The sequence below is a fragment of the Anas acuta genome, chromosome 1 (genome assembly GCF_963932015.1).
Source record: "Anas acuta chromosome 1, bAnaAcu1.1, whole genome shotgun sequence".
In the NCBI taxonomy this organism is placed as follows: Eukaryota; Metazoa; Chordata; class Aves; order Anseriformes; family Anatidae; genus Anas; species Anas acuta.
The window spans coordinates 103755430-103779600 of NC_088979.1; the positions used below are offsets into that span (position 1 = coordinate 103755430).

At 39.4% G+C, this 24171-nt stretch overlaps 1 protein-coding gene across 25 annotated transcripts in view; it reads left to right on the forward strand.

Moving 5' to 3' along the window:
- ROBO2 (roundabout guidance receptor 2) overlaps window positions 1–24171 on the forward strand; it is a 625847-nt gene that overhangs the window by 183914 nt on the left and 417762 nt on the right. The window contains exon 1 of one of the 25 annotated variants that reach the window (XM_068691003.1): window positions 8645–8783. The exons of 23 other annotated variants lie outside the window; for them this stretch is intronic. The gene's annotated coding sequence lies outside the window, so the exon portion shown is untranslated. Of the gene's footprint in view, window positions 1–8644; window positions 8784–11083; window positions 11335–24171 lie in introns of those variants that run through there. One more of the 25 variants, XM_068690993.1, reaches the window with a different exon arrangement.

The following is a 24171-nucleotide window of genomic DNA, read 5'->3' on the forward strand; positions in this document are numbered from 1 at the left end:
GCAAAGTGAAATAACAAACGTTGTCTGGTAATCTTGTCCTATTGAAAACAATTTTAAAACTTACAAATTGATTCAAGTACAAGAAGAGGGCAAGTCTTTCTAGAGTAATTTTAGCACTAGATAAAATTACTGGTGATAGTGTCACTGTCTTGGTGATTTTATGAGAGGAAATTTGTTGCGTTATTGTTGTAGATAATGGGGGAAATGGATATGTAATGTAAGTCCTGATGGGATGCTAACATAAATGATGGATTTGGGTTATAAACTCTGTTCTGAAACATTGATGATCTAATTTCTTGATATCAGCCTACCTATCTGCTCTATCAGTGTTATAAATATTCTTCTGAATTTGTCATGCAATAATCATTTTTAAGATTTTTTGTTTTTTCTTTTGGCCTCATAGGAAACAGAAAATCTTTCTCATCCAGTGAGGAAATTGTGTGTGTGTGTTTTGAGGTGTATATATAAAGATAATAGACATAGTCATTGTATGGACTTTTTACCTTTTGGAAGGTATGAGTTGGTTATGTTATTGTAGTAATAAAAACTAGTAGTGTGGGAATTTCCATGGAATGTATGTAAAATTTATCTGAAGTTATGAAGCCTTCTTTTCATTTTGTGACTAAAGTAACATTAGAAACATGAACCCTAGCAAAGTGAAATTGTCTCAGTGGTTCTAGAAACACAGATATGCTTCCAGGCATTTCAAGAGGACAGAGGGTAAAGATCAAACACAGCAGACCATGATCTCACAGCTAAATTTTGGCTGTGACTGTGCAGCAGCATAGTAGGAAGAGTGGTATCAGCCACATGTTATTGTAAGCCATCTGTGCATGCAGAGTATAGGTCAGGAAGGTACCTCAGTAAGATGACAATACTATTTATTATATACAGTTTCCATCAGTAGATTGCAAATTGTTTCACAAACAAGTTATGCCAATATCTGCATTTTAAAAATATAAAAAATGAGGTAGAGTGAAGTATCTGCCATGTATCAGGCTGATGACAGAGCCTAGAGTTCAACTCATATGTCATGTGTTAAGGAACACGTGTGACTGTACATAGGTGCCGGAGTGGCATATGCACCCTGACAAAATGAATTTGGTTTGAAAAGAATCATACCAGCACAGAATCCAAGCAAATGTCTTGCCATCCACAGGGAGAACAAAGTGGTGACAGAAATAGAGGACGCTATTTTGTAGCTCCCACTGTGTTTAGCTGTCCTTATATATGATATCCTGTTTGGAAGTGACAAGATTTCTTGTTACTTTGATCCATCTGATAGCAAATCTGCGTGTATGGTGCATATGGTGCTATGTAACAAACTTCAAAATTTGGTACTTTTCTATTTCAACACTTTGTGAGCAAATGTCCAGCTTGAACAAAAACAAGATTAATGAAATCAATATCTAATGCCAGTTTAACTGTGAAAATATTTCCAGGTGAGAACTCAAAAGCAAAAAAAAATATCAAGGATTTTGTATTCCTATAACAGAACAAAAATGAAAATCCATTTTATGTTCTTTAGTAATTGCATTTTTTTTGTTTGTTAGAGAAAGAAATACATGCAATTTTAGGGTACAATTTTACCTTTTCTGTAACATTTTAACATAGTTTTTGAAAGTCATTAGAATTGCCAGTTTTACTTTGAAAGAGCACATCCTGTAGGCTGTGATAATATCACTTCCTTTAGGTAGCAGCAGCAGTGAGAAGCAAAGACTAACATTAGATATGTGTGAATTTAGTCCAGATGAAAATGTTCTTGTTTGAGATAATCGTAAGCAGAGAATTTTACAGTGAAATAGGGAAGAAATTGATGATTTGGGCTTTCAGATCTGGAGTGAGTGTAGTTACACTGTTACTAATACAAAGGGATTTTAGGAAGTTTGTAGAATTGCTAGGAAAGAAAATGTTATAATCCAGAAAAACTCAATAATCAGATCTTATGTGTCAAGGAATAAGATGACTGCCAGAGACCTCTGAAAGGCGTTTTTATACTCATCCTTCACTACAGTGTACCCTAGGTATGATTAGGATTTGTGTGAGTGCTAGGTTAGCCACTGCAAAACAAGGGAGATTGCGGCTTAGTAGAGTAAGTCACTCTTAGCAATAGTAAGCTATTAGAACTACCTCGCAAGAGGATACAGTGAAACTAAAACTTCTATTGAATATAAGCCCTGTATGCTGGCTTTCTGCAGATGGGAGAATTTAGCTCTCTAACAAGTGCAATTCTAAGTCTCCTGATGGAAAATCATGTTAGCAAACTAGAGAAATTTCAAAAGTAATGACGAGATCAGTAAAACCATGGAAGAAATTTTATGAAAAATTAGAAGGGAGTATGCCAGAGGAGATTTATTGAGGAAAAAGAACTTTTGAATGGGGGAGGGGGGGGAGAGGGCGAAATCCGGCAGACAGTTACTGTTGTGTGAGTTGTATGTGATTTTTTTTTTCCTCATCTTTTGCATGTTTCTTCATATTCTCAGGCAAAATACTTAAGATGAGGGTTAAAACTTAAAGTATATCTGCATCTTACAAAAAAAATACGATTGCAACTAATTTAACAGAACCTAGAAAATTGCAGGTTCTGATCAAATTGAAACACTGTTAGACATTGAAATGCATAGGTACATGTTAACATGAGGAGCTGTAAGCATCTGCAAGTCTTTCAGAAGTGTAGTACAATGTAGCTTAACTGAGTATAATGAACTGGAATTATGCACATGAAATTTTAGTCTTGTGTGGAACACTCTTGGGTAAAATAAGGGAAAGTACCTGACATTTAAGTCATTTTAAAGTGGACTGAACAAAGCTAGATATCACTTTGTAGCTGACGGACGAAAATGCTTAACAGAAAGTAAAAGAAGATGTGTTTGATTTGTGTAATTATTCTCAGATGTATGAAATTACTATATCCTAAAACATCATCTTAGGCACAATGTTTTAGGCATTTAACACTGAGAACTATGTTGTGCTGCAACAATTGTCAGACTGACAGACTCTGAGGAAGATGATCATGAAAAGGCTTGCTTCAAAAAAGGTTTGTAAAGCATTGGTTAAGTTTGCTATGATTATTTTGAGATAGAAGGAAGGGAGTGAGTGTATTTTGTTCTTCTTTTCCTTAACTCCCCCAATGGGGCTGAATGATTTTTTAACTATGAACAATACCTGTAGCTACATAAATAAAACATGGAGCGTTTGATCAATGTGTAGACTTCAAGGAGTAACCTGATCACCTGCAGGTGTTTGGGAGCTGCCCACGTGCAGCTCTGTACAGCTGCAATGAGTTTGCTTTCCTTTCTTTCCACTCTGAGCACAATCATAGAATGACTCTGGTTGGAAGGGACCTCAAAGATCATCTAGTTCCAACCCCCCTGCCATAAGCAGGGATGCCACAATATCGTAAATAAAGTGATCGTAACATCATCACATCATCATAGAATGGATGATGTACTTAGCAGCTCATATGATGTGGCAGCTTTCACAGGGCTAAAATTTTGAAAAGATCTGACTCCATTAAGTAGCCCAATGTTCAGTATTAATCAATGTGCCACTTGCTATGGGGAAAACTAGCATTTCAACCTAACTTGTTTTATATTTGCAGTTTAAGAGGTTAAATCTATTACTTGATAACTGATGGAGGAAGAAGTTTGGAGGAGGGAACAGAAAGGGAAGAGTTAGGGGAAAATATTTTCATAATCTTGAAAAAAATTGCAAGTGAATGTCAAGCAACTACATTGAGACATGTTACTGGTACAGATTTGTACTTCTGCTTTATGACAATAATAATATCTGCATATTGTAATCATTTCAGTTAATTTTTGCAACATTTTTCTCTGTGCTAGGTTGTGGTTTTGTGGGTTTTGCCCAACTGGGTAGCTGAACTCGCTCCCCCTCCTCAAATGGAAAGAGGGAGAAAATGGAAAGGGCTCAAGGGTTGAGATAAGGACAGGGAGATCACTCAGCAATTATTGTCACAGGCGAAACAGACTCAGCATACAGACATTAATGTAATTTACTACCTATTACTAACAAGCTAGAGCAGTGTGAACCAATACAAACAAACAACCCAGCTCCTGCTGCACCCCCAGCCTCCTTGCAGGCAGGGCATTGTGAGAAGCTGAAAAGTCCTTGACTCAGTGTATGCACTGCTCTGCAACAATTAAAACAAGTAGGTGCTCTTTCTGAGAAGAAATGTCTGTCAGGCATTTGAATGGGTTGCTTAGGGAAGTGGTGGCGTCACTGTCCCTGGGGATGTTCAAGGAAAGGTTGGACCTGGTGCATAGGGACGTGGTTTAGTGGGTGACATTGGTAGCAGGGTGATGGTTGGACCAGATCATCTTGAAGGTCTTTTCCAACCTTAACAATTCTGTGTTACACTGATGAGAGGCTAGAGCCTGACCTGGAAAACGTCGTGTAGAACGTGTGGAACAAGGTAGATAAGGCTGCAATTTGCTAGGTCCTGCATTTTTGCCACCTAACCTTACCCATAAAAGTGGCCTAGAAAGCTGTAGAGGGACTCTATCAGGGACTGTAGCCAGGGAACCAGGAATAACGTCTTTGAACAAATGGAGGGGAGATTCTGCTTGGATGTGATGTGAGGAAGAAATTCTTCACTTGGAGCACAAAGCACATATGGGAATTAGGGCTGAAGATGCACCTTGCATCTGTTCTTTTCCGTAAAGAATAGAATGAAATTACCTAAAAAACAGTGTTAAAAATAAACCCAGGGCACAGGATGAGAGGTGGAGGGCAGTCCCTGTGGCTAAGGGGCAGCCTTTCTCTCTGGCAAGCCAAATGGCCTGGGGGAGCCAGCCCCAGAAAAGGGGCCCTTGTCCTCCCCCACCCCCCCCAAGCATCCTCCTCCTCCATGTGAGGACAAGGAGGATGCCATGTTCCAGGCCACTCCCAACACAGCTGCCTTTGGCCACACATGGACCACTCCATCAAAGAGGCTTGCTGAGGTCACGGTGGCCACCACTGCCCTGCCTTTGCTGCGGGCCCTATAAAATAGGACCCCTGCAGCTGACCCACCACTCACTGAGCATCTCGGCCCTCTGACTGACAGCTTGTGCAGCAGGAAGGAGACCAGAAGAGCAAGACGAGCAGCAGGCCTCCTTGGTGTGCAAGGACAGTGATGCAGTCCGGTGAAGCACCAAGAAAGAATGCACCTGACCAGGAGATGTGTCGTGGGCGGAGGGATAGCGCCGGTGGCACAAGAGACACCAGTGCCCAAGGGACCTCTGGCGCCCAGCCTACAGATAGGCGGTACCATTGGCACTGCAACAATGCTGGGAACAGGATGGCCCCTCAAGCACCCAGCAACAGGGGGCCTGGGCCATACCATGGGAGCAACAGTGGTGTGGGGTGAAGGTGGGAACATCAGGCAGAGAGCCGTGGGGAGCAGAGGTGTGCCCATAGTCTGGAGCACAGTGTGCAATACAGTAATGGCCATAAATGAGACAGCAGTGTTGGACCCATGCATGAAAATCAACCTGACAGTGGCATGGGAACAAGGTGTGGGACTGGATGTCCCCCTGGTTCAGCACCGTGGCCTGAGAACATTCCAGATGGAAGGCATCCCGTTTGGGCAGTCCCAGGCAAGGACTGGCTTAGCCTTCTGCCAAACACTGTGGAGCCCGTGGAGCTGGATCCACCAGATGTGGAGGAACTGATGGAAGTGGATCCACCTTGGCCAGAACAGACCTGGGACTACTGTGGTATGTCTTTGTGCTCTGCCATCCAAGAGCACCGACAGCATCGCAGGAGTGCCTGGAGAGCCCCCTACTTGTTGCTCAGGCTCCATCGCAAGCATTAGCTTGGAGCCACTGCAGGCTTACCTGCAAGATGTCCTGGTAATAAACAGCTCTTGCCTATTCTCAGGGGTTGTGAGTGCTTCTTTTTTTTTTGTGGGGGAATGGGCTAAAGTTGCACTAGGGGAGGTTTAGGTTAGGTATTAGGAAGAACTTCTTTACTGAAAGGGTTGTTAGGCATTGGAACGGGCTGTCCAGGGAAGTGGTGGAGTCACCATCCCTGGAGGTCTTTAAAAGACGTTTAGATGTAGAGCTTAGTGATATGGTTTAGTGGAGGACTTGTTAGTGTTAGGTCAGAGGTTGGATTAGATGGTCTTGAGGTCTCTTCCAACCTAGTTGAATCTTCCTGTCATGGGCTCCTCTCCACGGGCTGCAGCTCCGGCCTGGGGCCTGCTCCTGCGGGGACTCTCCATGGGCCACAGCCTCCTCCAGGCCACATCCACCCTGCTCTGCTGGGTGCTCCTCAACGGGCTGCAGCGTGGAGATCTGCTCCATGTGAGACCCATGGGCTGCAGGGGGACAGCCTGCTCCACCAGTGGCCTCTCCACAGGCTGCAGGGGAACTGCTGCTGTGTGCCTGGAGCACCTCCTGCCCTCCTGCTGCACTCACCTTAGGGGCTGCAGGGCTGCTTCTCACTCCTCTCTCCCAGCTGCTGTGGCAGAGCAGTTTTTTCTTCCCTTTCTTCAATCTGCTCTCCCAGAGGCCCAACCAGCATCTGTCCCTGGCTTAGCTCTGGCCAGCAGCAGGTTGCTTTGGAGCTGGCTGGAGCTGGCTCTGACCTGATATGGGGCAGATGCTGGACTCTGCTCACACAGGCCACCCCTACAGCCCCCATTAACAAAACCTTGCCACATAAACCCAACACATAGGTAACTGCAGTGACTTTTTTTTTTTAACCATTGCTTTCTGTAATACAAGGGATGGCTTGAAGTTAACATAAATATGATACAATTTGAAAGAGATAATGGTGCACAGTGGAACCACAACACTGGGAGAGTGAGGTGAAACTATGAGGTGATGCCCTTTCAGCAGAGACCATTTTTTCCCAACAGAACTGAAATCTAATTAAACAGATTTTTTTATCCCTCATGTATTTAAAAAAACAAAGGTTCAGAACACACATTCAGGCATCAAAAGACCAAGGGAGCTGCATGATTAATCTGAAGTAAAAGTACAGAAGTCTTTCATTATTCATCAGTTAATGACAGTTAGGAGCAAGCTGCAATGTTTCGATAAATGAGAGATGTAAAGTGCTGGTGTGAAGCAGCCGTCTTCTCCTCAAAGTAGAACACAAGACTCAAACAAGCTCCTCAATGAAAATGCTAATTCCACATGATTAATCCTTTCTTCTCTCCTGTCAACATGAATATTAAGTAACTTCCTTTCCAGGGTCACTGTTGACTTGTAGCTGCTTTACTTCAGGCTCCCACACACAGCCTGACCTTAACACTTAAAATGGCCCTTGTTGTTCCTGCCCTTTTGAACTATCCTTCTCGCTCCTCCTTGTCATGCGGAAGGAAGCTTTTGTGGGCTGACTTGCAAGTGGCAAGCAGGCTGGGCTCAGGAACAGTTGCTCATGGGCTGCGTGGTGCTGACTGCTCCTTCCTTTAAGTAAGTGGTAGCTTCAGGGAAGTTAGTGATGAGTCAGCATTCTGGTTCAGGCAAGGCAAGAAAGGGCTGTTCTTCTCTGTGCATGTGTATGAGAGTGGCCACAATTGCTGAGCTGTAGGTTAGAGTATTTCATTTGTCATGTCTGTGTGGTTTACAATAGCTAATTTTCTTTAGAGGCCTAATACTCTAAAATATTGTATTGCTCACTGTGATGCAGCCATGCTTTCCCATGGGTGATCTCTCTCCATTTCAGCATTACGTATAAGCTAATACAGACTTAAAGGTAAAAGACACGGTATGCTAGTTATCACATACGTATGGGTATATTAGCCACTGTGATTAAAAAATTGAATTTCAGTTTTATGGTATTTGTGTGAGGAAAAGAAACAAGACCTGGCCTACAGCTCAATCTTCGATGTAGTTCTTCACAGCATGCAGAGTAAATCTGTAGCATAAAGATATTATTAAATCAATACAGGCATGGCTATTGTAAAAACTGATTTAAAAGATGACTGTGCCCTGTGGATGCATTCCAGATAATAACTTGACCCTCTCTTTCCTTTATAGTATCCCACAGTGACCCCTGCCACCTGCATATACTTTAGTTACGTTCCTCTCAGCTCTTAATCGTGCATCACGCCAACTGTTCCTTCGGTGTAGAGGGGCTAGCAGATGGGGCATTGATGCCACATAGGTTCTTCGACTGTTAATGACTAGATACACGGCCCCTCCTCTTTTGTGAATATCTGCAATATCTCTGGTTTCAGCCAGGTTACTTAGAGTGTAGCAATGTCACTTCTGGAAAGTGGAAGTCTCTTATGGCACGTTAAAACACACTTTAAAAATGTAATTGTCACTCAGAGTGAAGGTCAGGTCTGCTTGATAAAATTTTCAGATAGATTGTGGACACTTAAGATTTGAAAATAAGGAGCAGTTTGAATTGTTTCTGTAATCTTAAAGGAGAACAAAAACTTATGCTTATTCATCCCCGATTATAGAGGGGAACCAGTCTCCCTGAGACAGGCTGTGTAAAATCAGGTGTCTTAATTGGATGTTGGTTAGGTTCTTTCTGTGGTCATTGAAAAGACTTGTGTTAGTGGTTCATCCTGCTCCTCCTGACCTTAAAAACTATATTAGGGTGGTATGAATCTCTTTGGAACCACATTTGTTTTCCACTGAATAATAAGCCTGGATGTGTAAGTTAGACAGCTAAACTGAATTCTCCATTTAAGGCGTCATTTCAGAAGAAAGAGCTGTTGTGATGGGGAAAAAGAATTAATATATTTCTACCAAATGCTTAGATCATGTGAGAATTAAATACATTTTGTGCTCATCTATTCACTGATAATACAAATCCTGAGCGTAAGTATGTGGTCCTGTACTTTCTAAATGGATAATGAAAAAAAGAGACTATTGTTTTTTGCAGCTGAGAGTTTGCAGATGCCTTTTGTTATGAAACTGAACTCTGTGTTAAAAAAATTGTGATGAATGTTTTACAATTTTAGTGATAAGCAATGGTATTCAGAGTGGATCTATCTGAGAAAGAGCTGACTTGAAAATTATATTGGAATGTAAAACTTACCAGTTCCATAATTTGTCTGATAATTCTCATAGTGGTCTTCCCCTCCTCTCTCATATGATCTTCCCCTCTCCCATGCTTCTATTCCTTATGGGATTGTTGACGTATGTCTTTCAAGTAAGTTATGTTGAAGCTGCGACAGGGCAGGATATCAGGACGAGGTTCTTCACTGAGAGGGTGGTCATGCACTGGAGCAGGATCCCCAAGGATGTAGTCAAGGCACCAGGCCTGTCAGAGTTTAAGAAATGTTTGGACTATGCTCTCAGTTATATGCTCTGAATTTTTGGGTAGACCTATGTGGAGCCAGGAGTTGGATTCGATGATCCTTATAGGTCCCTTCCAAATCAGGGTATTCTGTGATATATTCCTGTTCATTTTTTTGTAAAAGTATGATAGTGTGATATGGATAGTTATGTTCAGGAGCCGCTAATAAGTGGGAGAGTGCCATCAGTTGGTAAGTAGGATTTGCATAGTTTTTGGTTAAAATCTAGGTTTCTATTTTGCTTCGAAGTAGACTGAACTTGTAGAGTGAAGTTTATTTTAACCTCTGCTTAGGCTATTTACTCTCTGTCAGAATTGATTAAAGATAACTTTGATTATGGAGAGAAATCTGATGTGCTCAGCTTTTACGATTTTCTTCAGTAATATCGTGATATCACCAGAGAGGATGAGGATGTCATGCTTTGGGCCATGTACTGCAGTGCAGTCAGAAGGCAGACTCCATAGTTGTCCTGTGTGTTAGTTGAAAAAGACACTGGGAGGCTGCAAAGGTGTTAGTTACAATTGTTATGTTCAGTGGAACTGTTTTGAGGTGAATTTTTAAGACTACCTAATAACTTTTTTTTTTTTTCCTAGAGAAATATCTAGAAGACACATACATAGTCCATAGAAAACCTTGAAGTTTCTATTACTTAGATTGTGTGTGTGAGATCTCCTGTTTTAGAGAGGTCCAAAGTAGGACTTGCATTTGGCTTTGAACATGTTCAAATGTTGGCTTGTTTCTAGTATTAAGGTATTTTTGCAAAGAACAGATGATTCTGCTTAATGTTTTTAAGTACAAATTTGATTTGTTTTTATAAATAAAGGTGTGTGTGTCTGTATTTTTATACCTATCTATCTGTGTGTATATTCAGCCATATCTCTGTAAAGTTTTCTCATGCTCTGTGTGGGAGGTTCTCTCATGACATTCATGTTTGTCTTTCCCCCAAATGTGATATGGTTTACTGATGAAACTCATTAAATTTATTTAACTTCCAAAACTAAATATCAATGTACAATCATTGCATTGTAGTTTTGCTTATTTGATTAATTAAACTGTAATGGCTTTATTGAAGCTACTGACTCAGAGTAGTGCTCTTGCACTGGTTTTAATTAATAAAAATAGGATTTTTTTCCTACATCTTCTTGCATAGAACGCATTAAATCTATCCTGATCTTTCTAATGATTCTGTCACCCTCTGCCAAATTTCTACAGACGGGTTCTAGGTTGTGGCACTGGAAATGCTTACAGACAACGTGCTGACTATTACATACAACGTCCCTGACTATTTGGCATTCATGCTGTGTGTATTGCTAAGGAGAGGCAGGTTAAACAGCAGAAGCAGGAGGTTAGATAATCTAGCGTCATAAAACGTGCAGGAGGTGAGAACTAGGACTCTTCCTGGATATAGGCACAGGTCAGTATAATTCTGTTCTATAATTCTACAGAATACAATGTTTTTCAGTCTCTTAGCAGGGAAAAACTGAATTTGCTTGGGTATCCATGCTGCCATGTAGATGAACAATTGGCTGAAGGCTGTAAATAAAGGGTTACAATAGATAGTAATAAACTGATTTAAAGAAAGGCATCAGTTGGTTTGCCACAGGGATCTTTTTATTTGGATTGTGTCTTGTTTAACATCTTCGTTAATAATCTGAACGAGTGGGTAAACTGCATGCTAATTAAATTCACAGATGATACTAAGCGGGGAGGTGTTGCAAACATAGGGTGGCCAGATTTTCTAAGTGAAAATCTGACCACCTGTCATGGCAGGCACACAGAGGAAGGTTTTTAGCAGGGCTGAGGGAGGGGGTGTGCACAGAAGGACTTGACAGCTTGTGGGAGGGGAAGGAAGGCTGCCCACTCCACCCCCTCCTTAGCCAAGCACACCCTTCCTTTCCTTCTCTGGCATCCTCTGGCCTGAATCCATTGCATTTATGCTGTTTGCTGCCCTCAGGTCATGAGAAATTTACTAGGTACCTATTAGCTGAAAAACCAAACCTCCTAATTGGGGGAGATATGAAAGGTTGAGAAGACAGAAGGAAAAAGAAGCAAACTTAAGACAAATCATCCTGGTAAGCCTATCTCCCAGTGACTGGAAATCTGGATGACACGGGTATTTCTTTAAGATGAAGATTGGAAGCTGAACCTTTCCCAGTTGCCTGATTTATGTTCTTCTGACAAATGTGGACCTACGTATTTTATATAGAAGCTCTAATAGCAAAAGGGCACTCGTGCCTCCCTCTCTGTATCTGTAGACTTGTTTAATGGTTGAATTTACATAAGTGCTTGTGGACCAGCAGGAATGTAGCTCATGGTGCAAGGCACTGAGTAAGTGCCTTATGGAAGTCTTCTTTTCTCCCCTTTTTCCTGCTTATGTGAGATAGAGACATTACTCCTCTTGTGGCCCAGCCTGTTTTGTTTTGGTTTTCTTTCATTTAAAAAAAAAAAAAATCATTTTTTTCACATAATGTGGCTTCAGAAAAATTCAGTTCTTATTCTTCTGTCCTCACAGGATTTTGAAGTTTGAAAACACGTTAACTATAGCAGTCTGTGATCACATGAACATATGAATAATGATATGCACTTCTATAATAATCCTACCTTCAGCTTTCTGGAGATGTCCTAGCCTTGATCAAGGGGAAAGATCAACTTTGTATTCTTAATAAGGCAACTGATGTTAAAAGGAGAGGTGCTATTCCTTCTGCCTCTTACTTCAGGTCCTTGCCTCAGAAGGTTGCCTTCATTCTTAATTCCTTTTCTCATCCCAGCTACTTCTGTAGCCTGAGGCCCTTACTGTGGCAAGAGTTTGGGGGAAACCAGAAGGACTATAACTTCTGTTAGTCACAAAGTCTTGCTCTGTTTGTGCATTTAGTTGTGTCTGTGTAGAAGCTGACTCACTTGAGAGAGGGAGAAAAGGCTTGAAGTTTTAGGGTCTGGCAAAACGTTCTTTCACATTTTCTCAATATCGTGCATTTTTCTTGGAGGCTTATTTAGACAGTCCCTTTGCTTTCATCAAGTTCAGTGGCAGTAATGCAGAAACCTCTGCAGTCTGATGTTGCATGTAGATGTTATGTGTTTTGCTGCAATCCAGTTCCGTATTTGCTACCTCAAACAATAGATGGTTCAAAGTGTAATGGCCATGTGACAAATGATGAGCATGTCATACTGCCTTCCTGAAGCTTTTTACTCTTGGCTTTTGTCTCCTAGGCATCTTTCCCGGGCAGTGTTATGCAAATTAACCAATTAATGACAGACAAAATGGCCTTCCTGCATCGCCATGTTTGTAATAAGAAGGGCAATGCTGTAAGTCACGTACCTATTCAGTGTGCTCTGTAGGCCACTGCGAGGGCATGATTAGCCTGACTGTGGAAGACAATTGCAGAGGCATCTGCTCGGTTAATTTTGAGAGAAAATTTACCAGATGGAGGCTGAAGATTTAAGTGATTAGAAGGTAGTAGATTGGAATACAAATTGGATTAAAAGAAATTAGATTGATATAAATCGAATTGAGTCACAACAGTTTGTGTTGTTTGTACCAAGGGGCAGTGGATTATGGGAGAAGCAGATGCTCCAATGAGATAGGAATTAATGTGGCTTTGACGGTCCATCTGGGAAGGCCTGAATATCGAGTACATCCCTAATCTCTCTCTCCATTTATCAATGCCATAATGTTAATTAGTACTTCATTCATTAAGTTACTTACAGAGGAAAAAATCTCACCCCTAGCCCCTCTCTGCTTGAGGATTTGCTGTTGTGCCAAGAAATGGAAATCTCTCTTTAGCTGAGCTAGTTACAGTTGACTCTTATGCTAGACCTGTGTCACTCTCCTCAAGCTTACTGCTGCTTTTGGCATAAATGAAATTTATTAAGCTTTGTTTTGCAATAAACTTCTCTTCATAAATCCAGCAGCATAGTTATTTGAAGTCCTGTCTTCATGCCTACAGCACATCAATCCCTAGCTTCTAGTAATAAGCTTCCTTCTCATGGCTTTAATAAGGTATTGTATATATTCTATTTTATGTAGCATTTTGTTTTATGATCAAGATGTAGATATGACATTAATGGTGAGAGGCAGATCTTCTTTGAGAGGAGAGAGAGGGAGGAGAAAAAAAGACTTGCAAGCATGTTTGTGTATGTAAAAACTCTGGTAGAAAAAGTTGTGTGGATGAAGTGCTATACCCAAAACATCTGACAAGAGGCATGTCTTCAGGTCTGCAGAACTGGCTGGTGAGAGAACTGCTGGCTTTTAAGTGTGTTTCTCTTACTTAAGCTGTATTATAGAAGGTATATATACTTAAACTATGAAAGGTGACATGACAGCATGAATGATTTTTTTCATTAGATGGAGGAGAATTACAAGAGGAAAGAAACCTGTAGAATATGTAAAATATACCAAGATTGTGAAGGTATTACCTTTTTTTTTTTTTTTTTTAAGTCACAGTCTTCTGGAAATTAAAGTGGGATAATTAAATTCAAGTATGTTTAGTAAAAATACAAAAGAGAAGAGTACTTACTTTTCTCTCTTCCTTCCCCAAAGTACGCATAAATATGATGCAGTAAGGTTGTATTCAGCCACTTGCTTACAGTGCAAACAAACATTGGAAAATGCAGGTCTTCATGCTAGCCTCTTCATGTCACCCTGGAACTTGTCTTTCCATTTTTCCATAAATAGTTTTTTTGTTTTGTTTTGTTTTTTCTTAGAGGAGCACACTTAAAAGCCAACAGTTCCCTAGTTGGGACTGCCATTAGCAACAGTAGGATTACTTGTCCATGGCCAGGTCAGAATTTGGTCTAAGAAAGCCATTGAACCGGTGCTTTCAGTCTGAAGAGAGACATTTCTGCTGTGTGCCGGCTGTGAATGTAAATAAGAGAAACAGCAGAGGTAAGAGAAAAATCGGTATTGGCTACTTAAAAAGGATTCAAGAATTGGCACAGTTACTGGGAGTGTCTGTGCTCAGTCACCAGGTCCAAAAGCATTAAGTCAAGTTCTGGCTGTGAAAGCTGCAGACTTACAATTTGTGATCTAATGGAACGGATAACTGGATGGCTTTTCAATGGGAAGAGGAAACGAAAAAAAGATTCTTCTTTTTAAATAGATTGGAAGAGCTCATTTAAGTCTTGGATAAAGAAACATACTATCTTATTAGCTACAGGTTGCAAGGTAAAAGGTTACAAATTAAGTGCATACAGTGAAGCATGTGTGAAACGTGCATAGAGAGCAAAAAGAAAGTAAAGAGCACAAGGAAAGAAATGCTTTTGTGAAATTGGATGTTGGGGTGGGTGGGATGGAAGCAAAACAAAAAATATTTTAAAATATTTTAATTAAAGACAGTGTATGAGGTTGAGTGCTCTCAGGTGAGCTGAATTGTACTGTATGAAAGAAAAAAGAGAAAAACTAGAGTTAACAAGATATTTGCAGACAAATTTAAATGCTGCCTTAAGTTCAGTAATTATTACTGATGAGAATTTCCTTGCTTAGAATGTTTTTTTAATGTTTTTTTCTTCGGGTACGGGTGTGATAACTGTTAAAAGCTTGTAGAATTTTGGTGATCAAACTATGCAGTACACAAAAAGATGCAGTAAAATATTTATTTAAAAACATCTTCTAAAAACTCCCCTGCTAAATATATGAAGGGACAAATACAAGTCACAAAGCACTGGAATAAAAATCATGGTGATCTTTTTTTGTGTGTTTAGGGTGTCAGGAATTTTATCAACATGACTTACACAGAAATAGCAAGTGATTGAACTTTCTCTAAAAGTTGCTTGTGAGCATGGGGAACTACGTGTATCTGAGTCCTTAAAAAACAAGCTAGCAAGAGGCATTTTCAAATGCCCTTTAAATCTTGTATTGCCTGTACTTATTCACCTGGTTCTTGTATATTGACGTATATAGCAGAGAGACAGTTGTGAGGAAGTTTATGCTGATTCAGAAAGTCATTACTCCAAAGCGTGTGAAGGAGTTCTTACTCAAGATGGGGTTTAAAAAAAAAAAAAAAAAAAAAAAAAAAACAACAGTAGAATTAGCAGCTGTCTTTGTAAGAGCTTGACCTGTTTTCATCCTTGGATTTTTGGAGAAACTTTTATATCTAGGTGACGCTTGCAGAGAGAAACTGTTAGACAGATGTCCAAAGTGTAACCTGTAGGTTTCTATATGAAAGGACTTTTGGTAGCAGTCATGTTACTTTCAATTTTATTTTGAGATTTGCTGGTGAATTAATATTAATTGGCTGATAGTTTTTTAGAACTTTACAAATGCATGTATTTTTTTCTTTTTGGATGTTTGGCTCAAGTCTTACATAAGGTATTGGTATTGTCTAGTGGCAATTCCCTGGCCATCCGTAACTGGTGCCATTCAGTGGAACAGGGTGGGGAGCCTTTGCTGCCAACGTCAGCAGTGAACTCAGTGGCAGTAGGGAACAATTTAGAACACCAAGGTCAAGTGCCTGACATGCTCACAGTAGGAATCCCCCACGTTCTTCAAAATATTATGAAGTCCATTTCAGATGGGTGAAATTACATTGATTTCCATAACAGTTGTCTAATGTTCTTATTTTTTTGTAATACTTGGAGCCATGGACATTATTTTCACGGTATTCAAAATGTGTAATTGTTTACATCTGCTAACTTCAGTAGGATTTTTCTAAGTTGCAGTATGTGAGGATAGCTTTGTTGAAATGTGAGGGGACCAAACTATTGCTTTCCAATCACAAAACTTGTATCATTTTAACCCCCTTGAGATTTATCTGTCCTTGTTTGACTGCGGGGCTTTTGCCTAGCTGTGAAATATTGCAGACTTTCAAGTTGCAGGATAGGGGGAGTGTGTTAGTGACCCCAGGGAGGTTTTTATGAGCATGAGGATAAAGGAAGAGATCAAAAAAGTAAGTTTCCTTGCTTTAAGTAGCTGTATGTACTGTCTTCTGTGAAGGTTAGGGTGGCAGAACTGTGAAGCCTACCTGAAAATATGGTCAAAACTTGTTACTTGTTGTGTTGTGGAGAGATCAGTTATTGATCAGAACTAAACTACAAGCAAGAAACTTCATCATTGTTTATAATGGTGAAACATTGAGAAATTTTGGCTTATTTTTCAAAATATTTATGTGCAAGCTAAAGACCAGGTCATTTTAAATTTTTTGAAGAGACTTTCTGAAGACATGTTCCAAGTATTTAAATGGAGAACCATCTTCTTTGCAAAAATCAAAGTTTTATAACACTTTATTTGCAAAGTCACTCTGATTTCAGTCTTACTTTGCAGCAATTGTATCCTACTCTGATAGCTATTTGACACATGATTCTTGAAGGGATCTGGACCACATTGTCATTTGAAAGTTATTATATAGCTATATTTTTCAGTTTAAATATATTTTCATGTTTACTCATTTTTAAAGGTTTTAAGTAATATTTAAATGATGTCTTGGATGGTCATTATGATCTGCGAATAGAAAGTCAAACTATGGAGAACCTGTGGTTATCAGTCCTTATGTGTAAAAGCATAAAATTTACTCGCACTTAATTAACCATTGTGGCTGTGTGTTTTTGTTTCTGTTTTTTAAGCAATGGTATGTAGGAGTATTAAAAGCTTCACTTTGACTGCCTAATAAGAAGCCATTGTTAGTTCCCCAGTGCTATGTTGATAATGTGCTGGCTGTATAGTAAGGAAGTTACTGTAGGTCTGTAAACAATGTCTATAGGTTTGTTCTTGACCTGGGAAAGACCTAAAAGCTGTTTGGTGGTGTTGGGCGTACACTCATGCTTAGTTTTGCTTAATTCCAGAGTGGTTCTGGAAGGTTTCCGAAGGAAGAGCTGTTGTGCTTGAGCTCTCCTGGATGAAAAGAGTGTGGAAAAAACCTCTTTGTATCTGTTTGATGCTTTTGTTACATGGTGTGTATATATCACAAAGTAATTTGTACTGGAAGGGACCTCTGGAGGTTGTCTGGTATGTGTGTGTTTGTGTGCATACATTTCATACACATACACATGGCATGCCTTTGTGTATATATGCTGTGTGTAAATACATATATACCATACATACACAAACCTTTTCCTTTGCTTTGCTTTTCATAACTGGAAAAGTTTATCTTCTTTCTTTTTCTTTTTTTTTTTTTCATTCTTGGCGTGATTTTTATCATCTCATTGTTCAGAGCCACTGAACATTTATGGAAACCCACACTTGGAGTGGAACAGCTATTTTAATTTCAAAAGCCAGAGGTTTTTGGGGGAAAAGAAAATAAAAGAACAAACTACTATACATAGGGTGTGGTGGTGGTGGTGGTTTTTTTTTTAGTTAAATAAATAGTTGTCTGTTGGCTGCCTCCAGGGACCATGCCTACAGTAGATCTTTTTACTTCTTAACTGAACTCCAAACCAGACTGCTTTGCCACAACCAAATCAATATACTTTTCTCATTGAAGCAGTGACTTGTATTCATAACATCCCTTTTCACTTGGGAAAAAGTGATTCATTTGCCTGAGTCTGTACACTACTTTTCAGGGATATTGTGATAATATTCACTCCTCTTATAAATGCTTGTGAGAATCTCGCACACCTAACAGTGGAGCAGTAGAATACAATGACTTTGGGGGAATAGTAAGACCATGTGAAAATATTACAAAACAAAGAGCACAAGCATCGAGATTTAAGTTGAAAGAATGTAGCTGATCTATTCGCAATCTGGACAGTGCTAATACAGTTCTGAAAAAAAAAAAAAAGAGCATTTTGAAAAGGAAGGGAGGTAGCTCTTCTTATTTCAAATTATATAAAGATGACCCACTAGGAAGACTCTTAATCAAGATCCAATTTGCACAACTGAAAACTGCACAGAACTGTTCTGCTCTGTGCTGGCTGTTCTGGTTTCCCATCCGTAATGCAACTGAATTCTCCCTGCAGTTGAAGTGTGAAACTTGTATCTTGGTGTGTAAGAAAAATTTTGGAAAGATGTGAATTGGAATAAATTTCCATTGAGTCTGCATAGTGATTTTGGAACGTATTCCTTAAAATAATTTCATATAAGGAATAGGGTGATTATGTTGTGTACTGGATTAATGTCCATGTTTAAACAAACAAAATGGAGAGTCAATTTCATGTTTGCAGTATTTCCTTATGATTAAAATTGATTACACCTCTCTTAGCAAAGTCACAGTTTTATACAACAGAAACTTAATAGGATCAACCTTGCAATAAGATTTGCTCAAATATTTTTAATGACGGTTTTATTGATCTGTCATTTCTGTGGTGTCTGCTCTCCCTTCTTGGCAGACATGCGCTACAGGAAAGGTGGCTTATCTGCAGATACATGTCCTGAGGAAGTTAGGGTGTGTTGGTTAATGGATTAATTTTGCTCTAGAAAAAGCTTTCAGAGGACCTTGTCATAGCTGGCATGGCTTTGAACAACAACCTTACCTTGGAAGCCGTCATATCATTGGAGTCTGCTCCCATCTGCCAAATCTCAGGGGAGAGGGAGAGATTGTAAAGTATAAATCTTCAAAATGTAATCTTTACCCTGTCACTTTGCCTGGAGGAATGTGTCTGGGATAATCAGCCTGATTCTGGTGCATCAGCCTGTACTCCAGTTGAGTTTTCTCATTATCTTGAATTTTTTGTACATTATCTTTTGTTCAAACTAGGATGTGACTGACTGGATCTCTATTTGAGATCTCTGCTCGCTTTCAGTCAATTCTGTGGTTAAAAGGGTAGTGAAAGCAACACACTTATTCATTATATCTAACAGATATGTATAATAAATGTGTCTGATAAGCACTTCCTAAGTGGAATAAGGCATATGAAGAAGCAAGAAAATGAACAGTAACTGTGACTGGCTTTCAGTAGATTTAACTAAGTAGCTGCAGGGGTGTCTTTTTTCAAACTTAATGTTATCTCATATGAAAGTGTTAGTTTCCATAAGGAAAAAGGAACTCAAGCCTGGCCATGTGACAGATCCTGCATAGCCAGAAAATGGTCTGCAGATGCTATTGTAGCTATCCATCATGTCCATAAAGCACATCAGTCATTTAATTGTGATTTTAATAACTTAATTTCAGTTGTATGGGGTTTTCTTGTTTGTTTACTTTTTTTTTTCTTTTTGTTTGCTGCATGGGAAATACCCAAGACATTAGGATAAAAGAAGGTTATTTGACATTAAAATACAGTTTTGGAGCTGTCTTCTCAGTAAGATCAAATATATTCAGGCCCTCTCCTTCCTGTGTCTACTAATTTGTTGTAGGTTATTTTTTTTCTATTAGTTTTGGTGTTTCTTTTTCTGCTAACCAGGCTGTTTGCACTCTCTGAGGAAGAGTTCCTCATTGGCTCCTGCCAGTGTGCATTCAAAATACTATTCAAAGTGCATTCAAATTACTATCAAAGGTACAGAACAAGCTAGTAATCTCTCAGAGGCAGCAGTTTGCTTTCACTCGTAGCTGGCATAAACTTTCAAATGGCAGTATGACCTTATTGGTAGATGTTTCTGTATTCCACTACTGTTTTATAATAAGCTCTACATTATGAAGTTTCAAGTTCAGTTGTCTTTGAGATGTTAATTCTTCTCGGACTAGATATAGATAAAGGCCCTTTTTAAAAATGGCCTTTCAGAAATATCAAACTGAAAATGTTTTAAATGTAGTACACAATGCAATATATATTTTTAAGCTCTGCATAGCACATTTCTTCTTTATATATACGTGTGTGTGTGTGTGTGTGTGTGTGTGTGTGTGCCTGTCAGTATTTGCACAATAGAAAATTGTTACCTCTGTATTTTGGAGTTATATCCTAGTACGTTAGCAGCAAAGTAAAAACAGTAGGGGGACAGAATACTAGATAAGTACTCTATAGTAAGGACAGTGTCTTCTGGTATGAGTACTTTTAAGTGGCTGGTAGTCTTACTATTGAAAATCTAGTCCCATCTTCCTTTTTTATCAAAATACATTAAAGCTATGTCTTTAGAATTTTAAAGAAATGAAAACGTGAGTCTTCAGAAAGACTATAAAGGAGCAGTAGCCTTAGAGATGAATTTAGAAAGGGCTTTTCTGTGTGTAGGCACTCAGGTAGTAGAAAGCTGGAAAAGAGGTGTAGAGATGCAAATTGATGGTATGTGAAGTGGCAGAATCACTAGTGGAAAGTGGTGACAGGAGGAGATAAAGTCAGAAATGGGGAGAGAGGGAGGGAGGGAAAGAGAGAAAGTACTGAAGAGACTCCTGAAGGGAATTCTGAGATGTGTATTGTGAAATACCATATCACAGCATTAACGTGTAAGATGTATATGTAATTGCTCATCAGTTATGATAAAATCCCTAGCCTTTCTGACATGTATTCTGTGCCTTTCTATTACTTCTGATTAGCTCAGTAGCCATGAATGTTTTGCTGACTTACTTTAGGAATGAATTAAATCACTATGAACTTGGTCTGTGCTGTTGCTTTTCCCGTATGACAGACCACTTGCTTATTAGCTGCTTATGTAGAGAGGAGGGTTAATAGGTGAAATCAGCTTTTGGTCTTGATATGAAGCTAATAAATTAAAACTGGAAGGGCATGAAATGTTGTAAATGAAAAGGGTTTTCCTTGACATTTGAGTGATGGTGGCATGGGAGAACTAGAAGATGCCAAATGCCTTTTTCTGTGAAGATATGTGTATAGTACCCATTCATCCCATTACCTTTTGTGAAGGTGTGGTGAAGAGGGTGGAATATTGACTGTTTTCTTTTCTACTTACTGCTGTGTCTCTATAGCAAATCAATTACTTTGATTTTTTTGATTTTTTATTTCCCCTCTTTTAGTTTAAGACCATTCTCCCTTGTCCTATCATTATCTACCCGAGTCAAGAGTCCTTCTCCATCTTTTTTGTAAGACCTCTTTAAGTACTGAAAGACTGCAATGAGGTCTCCCCGGAGCCTTCTCTTATTCAGGCTGAACAACCCCAGCTCTCTCAGCCTGTCTTCATTGGAGAGATGCTCCAGCCCTCTGATCATTTTTGTGGCTCTCCTCTGGACCTGCTCTAACAGGTCCACATCTTTCTAGCGCTGGGGGCCCCAGACCTGGAGACAGCACTCCAAGTTGGGCCTCATGAGGGCAGAACAGAGGTAGACAACGACCTCCTTCAACCTGCTGGTCACACCTCTGTTGATGCAGTCCAGGATGCAGTTGTCCTTCTGGGCTGCAAGCAAACACTGCTGGCTCGTGTTGAGCCTTTCATCCACCAGAACCCCCAAGCCTGCAGGGCTGCTCTCAATGAGTTCCTCTCCCAGTCTGTACTCGTGTCTGGGGTTGCCCTGATCCAGGTGTGGCACCTGGACTTGGATTTGCTCAACCTCATTCGGTTCACATGGGCCCACTTCTCAAGCTTGTCTAGAAGCCTTTGGATGTCATCCCTTCCTTCTGTTGTATTGACTTCACCACTGCTTGGTGTCATAAACACCATGTTGTCCATCACATCTGAAATGAGATAAAATGTCTTCAGATGGCCATAGTATAATGTGCATTCCAGAATTATTTTTTTATATTTTTGTAGTATTTGCTCACTTTTTACTTTCTTTTCACTAGTTTGATTAGGAAGTAAGCGTGCAAAGTATACAAAGTCATAGGACAGAAAAGGAGATCAGGTGGCAAATACATTTCAACGGAAGTGCTGTGTCTGTATATCTAGTAACTAGAGCTTCGTTTTTGCATTTTTGTGGCAGTGTTTCCTCCAGCAGCTTCTTCTCACGCAGCTCCAGCTGGGTTTCGTATATTCAGTGTCCTGACCTCTGTAGACATTAACCATGACTGATGAAGAAGTGATTCACATAAAGGTAGATCTGAATGCAAACATGCTCATTACCTGTGAAGTGATAGTTGATTACAGATCTATAAAGTCAGCAATTATTATTACAAGAACTACAGCATTTCCCATTAGCTAACATTTAGCAGGTCAGAAGTTGCCAACAGGCTTTGATATCTGAAAATGAAAACTGTGCTTGTTAGTGACAAAGCATTGTCTTGCAGTATCGTAGACAATACAAGCTGATAACTTGATGTTCACTTTTAAATGAAGATGACTTTATTAATAAGTAAATGCAACAAAGAACAGCATTACCACTTCTTGAAAAATTTAATTCAAGAGTTCATGAGCCACACTTTAGTTTTCCTTTGTTAACTGTGCAATAACTTATATTTTATTATGTTATGAATTTCAGATATATTCTTTAGGAAATATGGAAAAGGTCTGCATTTAAATATAAGTATTGGCATCTACCAGTAAAGCCAAAAATGATATAACATGAAAGCTAGACTTAGACAATTCAAAATTTTACTCTTTACTTACTCCTGTCGATGACTGAAAACCTTGTATAGAGCTTTTTTACTGAAATAAGTGTTTCTATTGGCTGAATGGCTTTGAAGATGATTTTTTTTTTTTTTTAATAGAGTTAGCTTTATAACTGTTTCTTTTAATTCAGTGCTGACTTGTAGCTGAAAGTTGAACAATGTTAAATGGGGTGAGGGTGAACAATAGCCAACAATTAAACAGCAAAGTAACAGTTTACTGTTACCTGGGGGGGGAAGCGAAAACGTTTTAATCTGTAAAGGTGAAAAACTCACATGAGATAAAGCCACGCATTAATACTGTTCCATAAGTTATCTCCTGCTACTGTAGTAGTTCTCATTTGCTCGCTGAGGACTGTGAAATTCCCTTAAGTTACTGAGGAAATACTGCATGAGAGCCTTGGCCATGTTACATTTCCTAGCTGCAGGAGCATCTGATGTACTATGGCAGCATACATCACTTCACACATCTCCAAATCCACGTTTTCTGAAAGCCTGAATTATTTCTACTAATAGGTTTCATAGGTATGAGAAGCTGCTTTGCAGATGCTGCTTCCTTCCTTGCCTCATCGTCGTTTAGAAATCAAACAGAAAAACACCGTCTGAGGGAGAGAAGTTTGAGCTGTCTGGTATAGTGTGGTGGTTTTGGCTGTAGCAGGGTCTCAGCAAAAGTATTAAGACAGAATGTTTGTTTTGTTTTGTTTTGTTTCCTTCTTCCTTGAAAGCTACCACATTGAACTAATATTAAAATCCAGAGACATTGAAATTGTTAATTTTTTATATGAGAATCTGAGCTCAAAGAAGATAGATTGGGATGGTTTTCAATGTGTGGTGAATGTATTAACGCAAGCACCCCCACATTGCTGGGGTGTGTGACCAGCAGAGTTGCAGGTGACACTGAGGTTGTGTGAATGCTGTGGGCTTTTTCCTTGCTTTTTGTGATTTTTGTTTCATGATAGCATCAAGGCAGAATGTTACTACACCTAATTCTTTTATAACTTCACTTGTTCTTGTCCTCGATTTTTTATTGGCATTAATATAAGAGTGTCTGATTTTGTGGCAGATGCTAGAAATGCAATAGGATTGCTGATTTTTATTTTTATTTATTTTGGTTCTGCCTGACAGAATTTGTATAATATGAGATGAGGGTTTCAAGATACACCAGAGAAGAGTATAGAGAGGCAAGTTGAACAGAGGTGGCTTATGTCTTTTCATTTGTTGCAGTGATTTTAGCACCTTTTTGTTTATTGCTGTAGTATAAACAATGAAACAATAATTTCAAAGGTAGAATACTGTAATAGGCTTGCACTTTAGCTTTTTTCTTATGTGGTGTTTTTCTTGTTGTTGTTGTTTTGTTTTTAAAGGTGGCTTTAATTATTCTGTGTAGTAATAAGCAAAAGTGTGAGCCTAAAACTTTCTCTGTGAATTAGTTGATAAGACCTATATGAAGCTACTCTTCTGGAAATGGGCAATAAGCAGCCATCCATCTGCAATAACTATGCAAACTCAAACACACAACAAGCATTAGAATATTCTGTGAGTGTGTTTTCAGAGAAGTATCAATGTTTCCCTTTCATAGGTGCAGCTTTGAATTAGTCATGGATATTGCAGGACATTTCCAA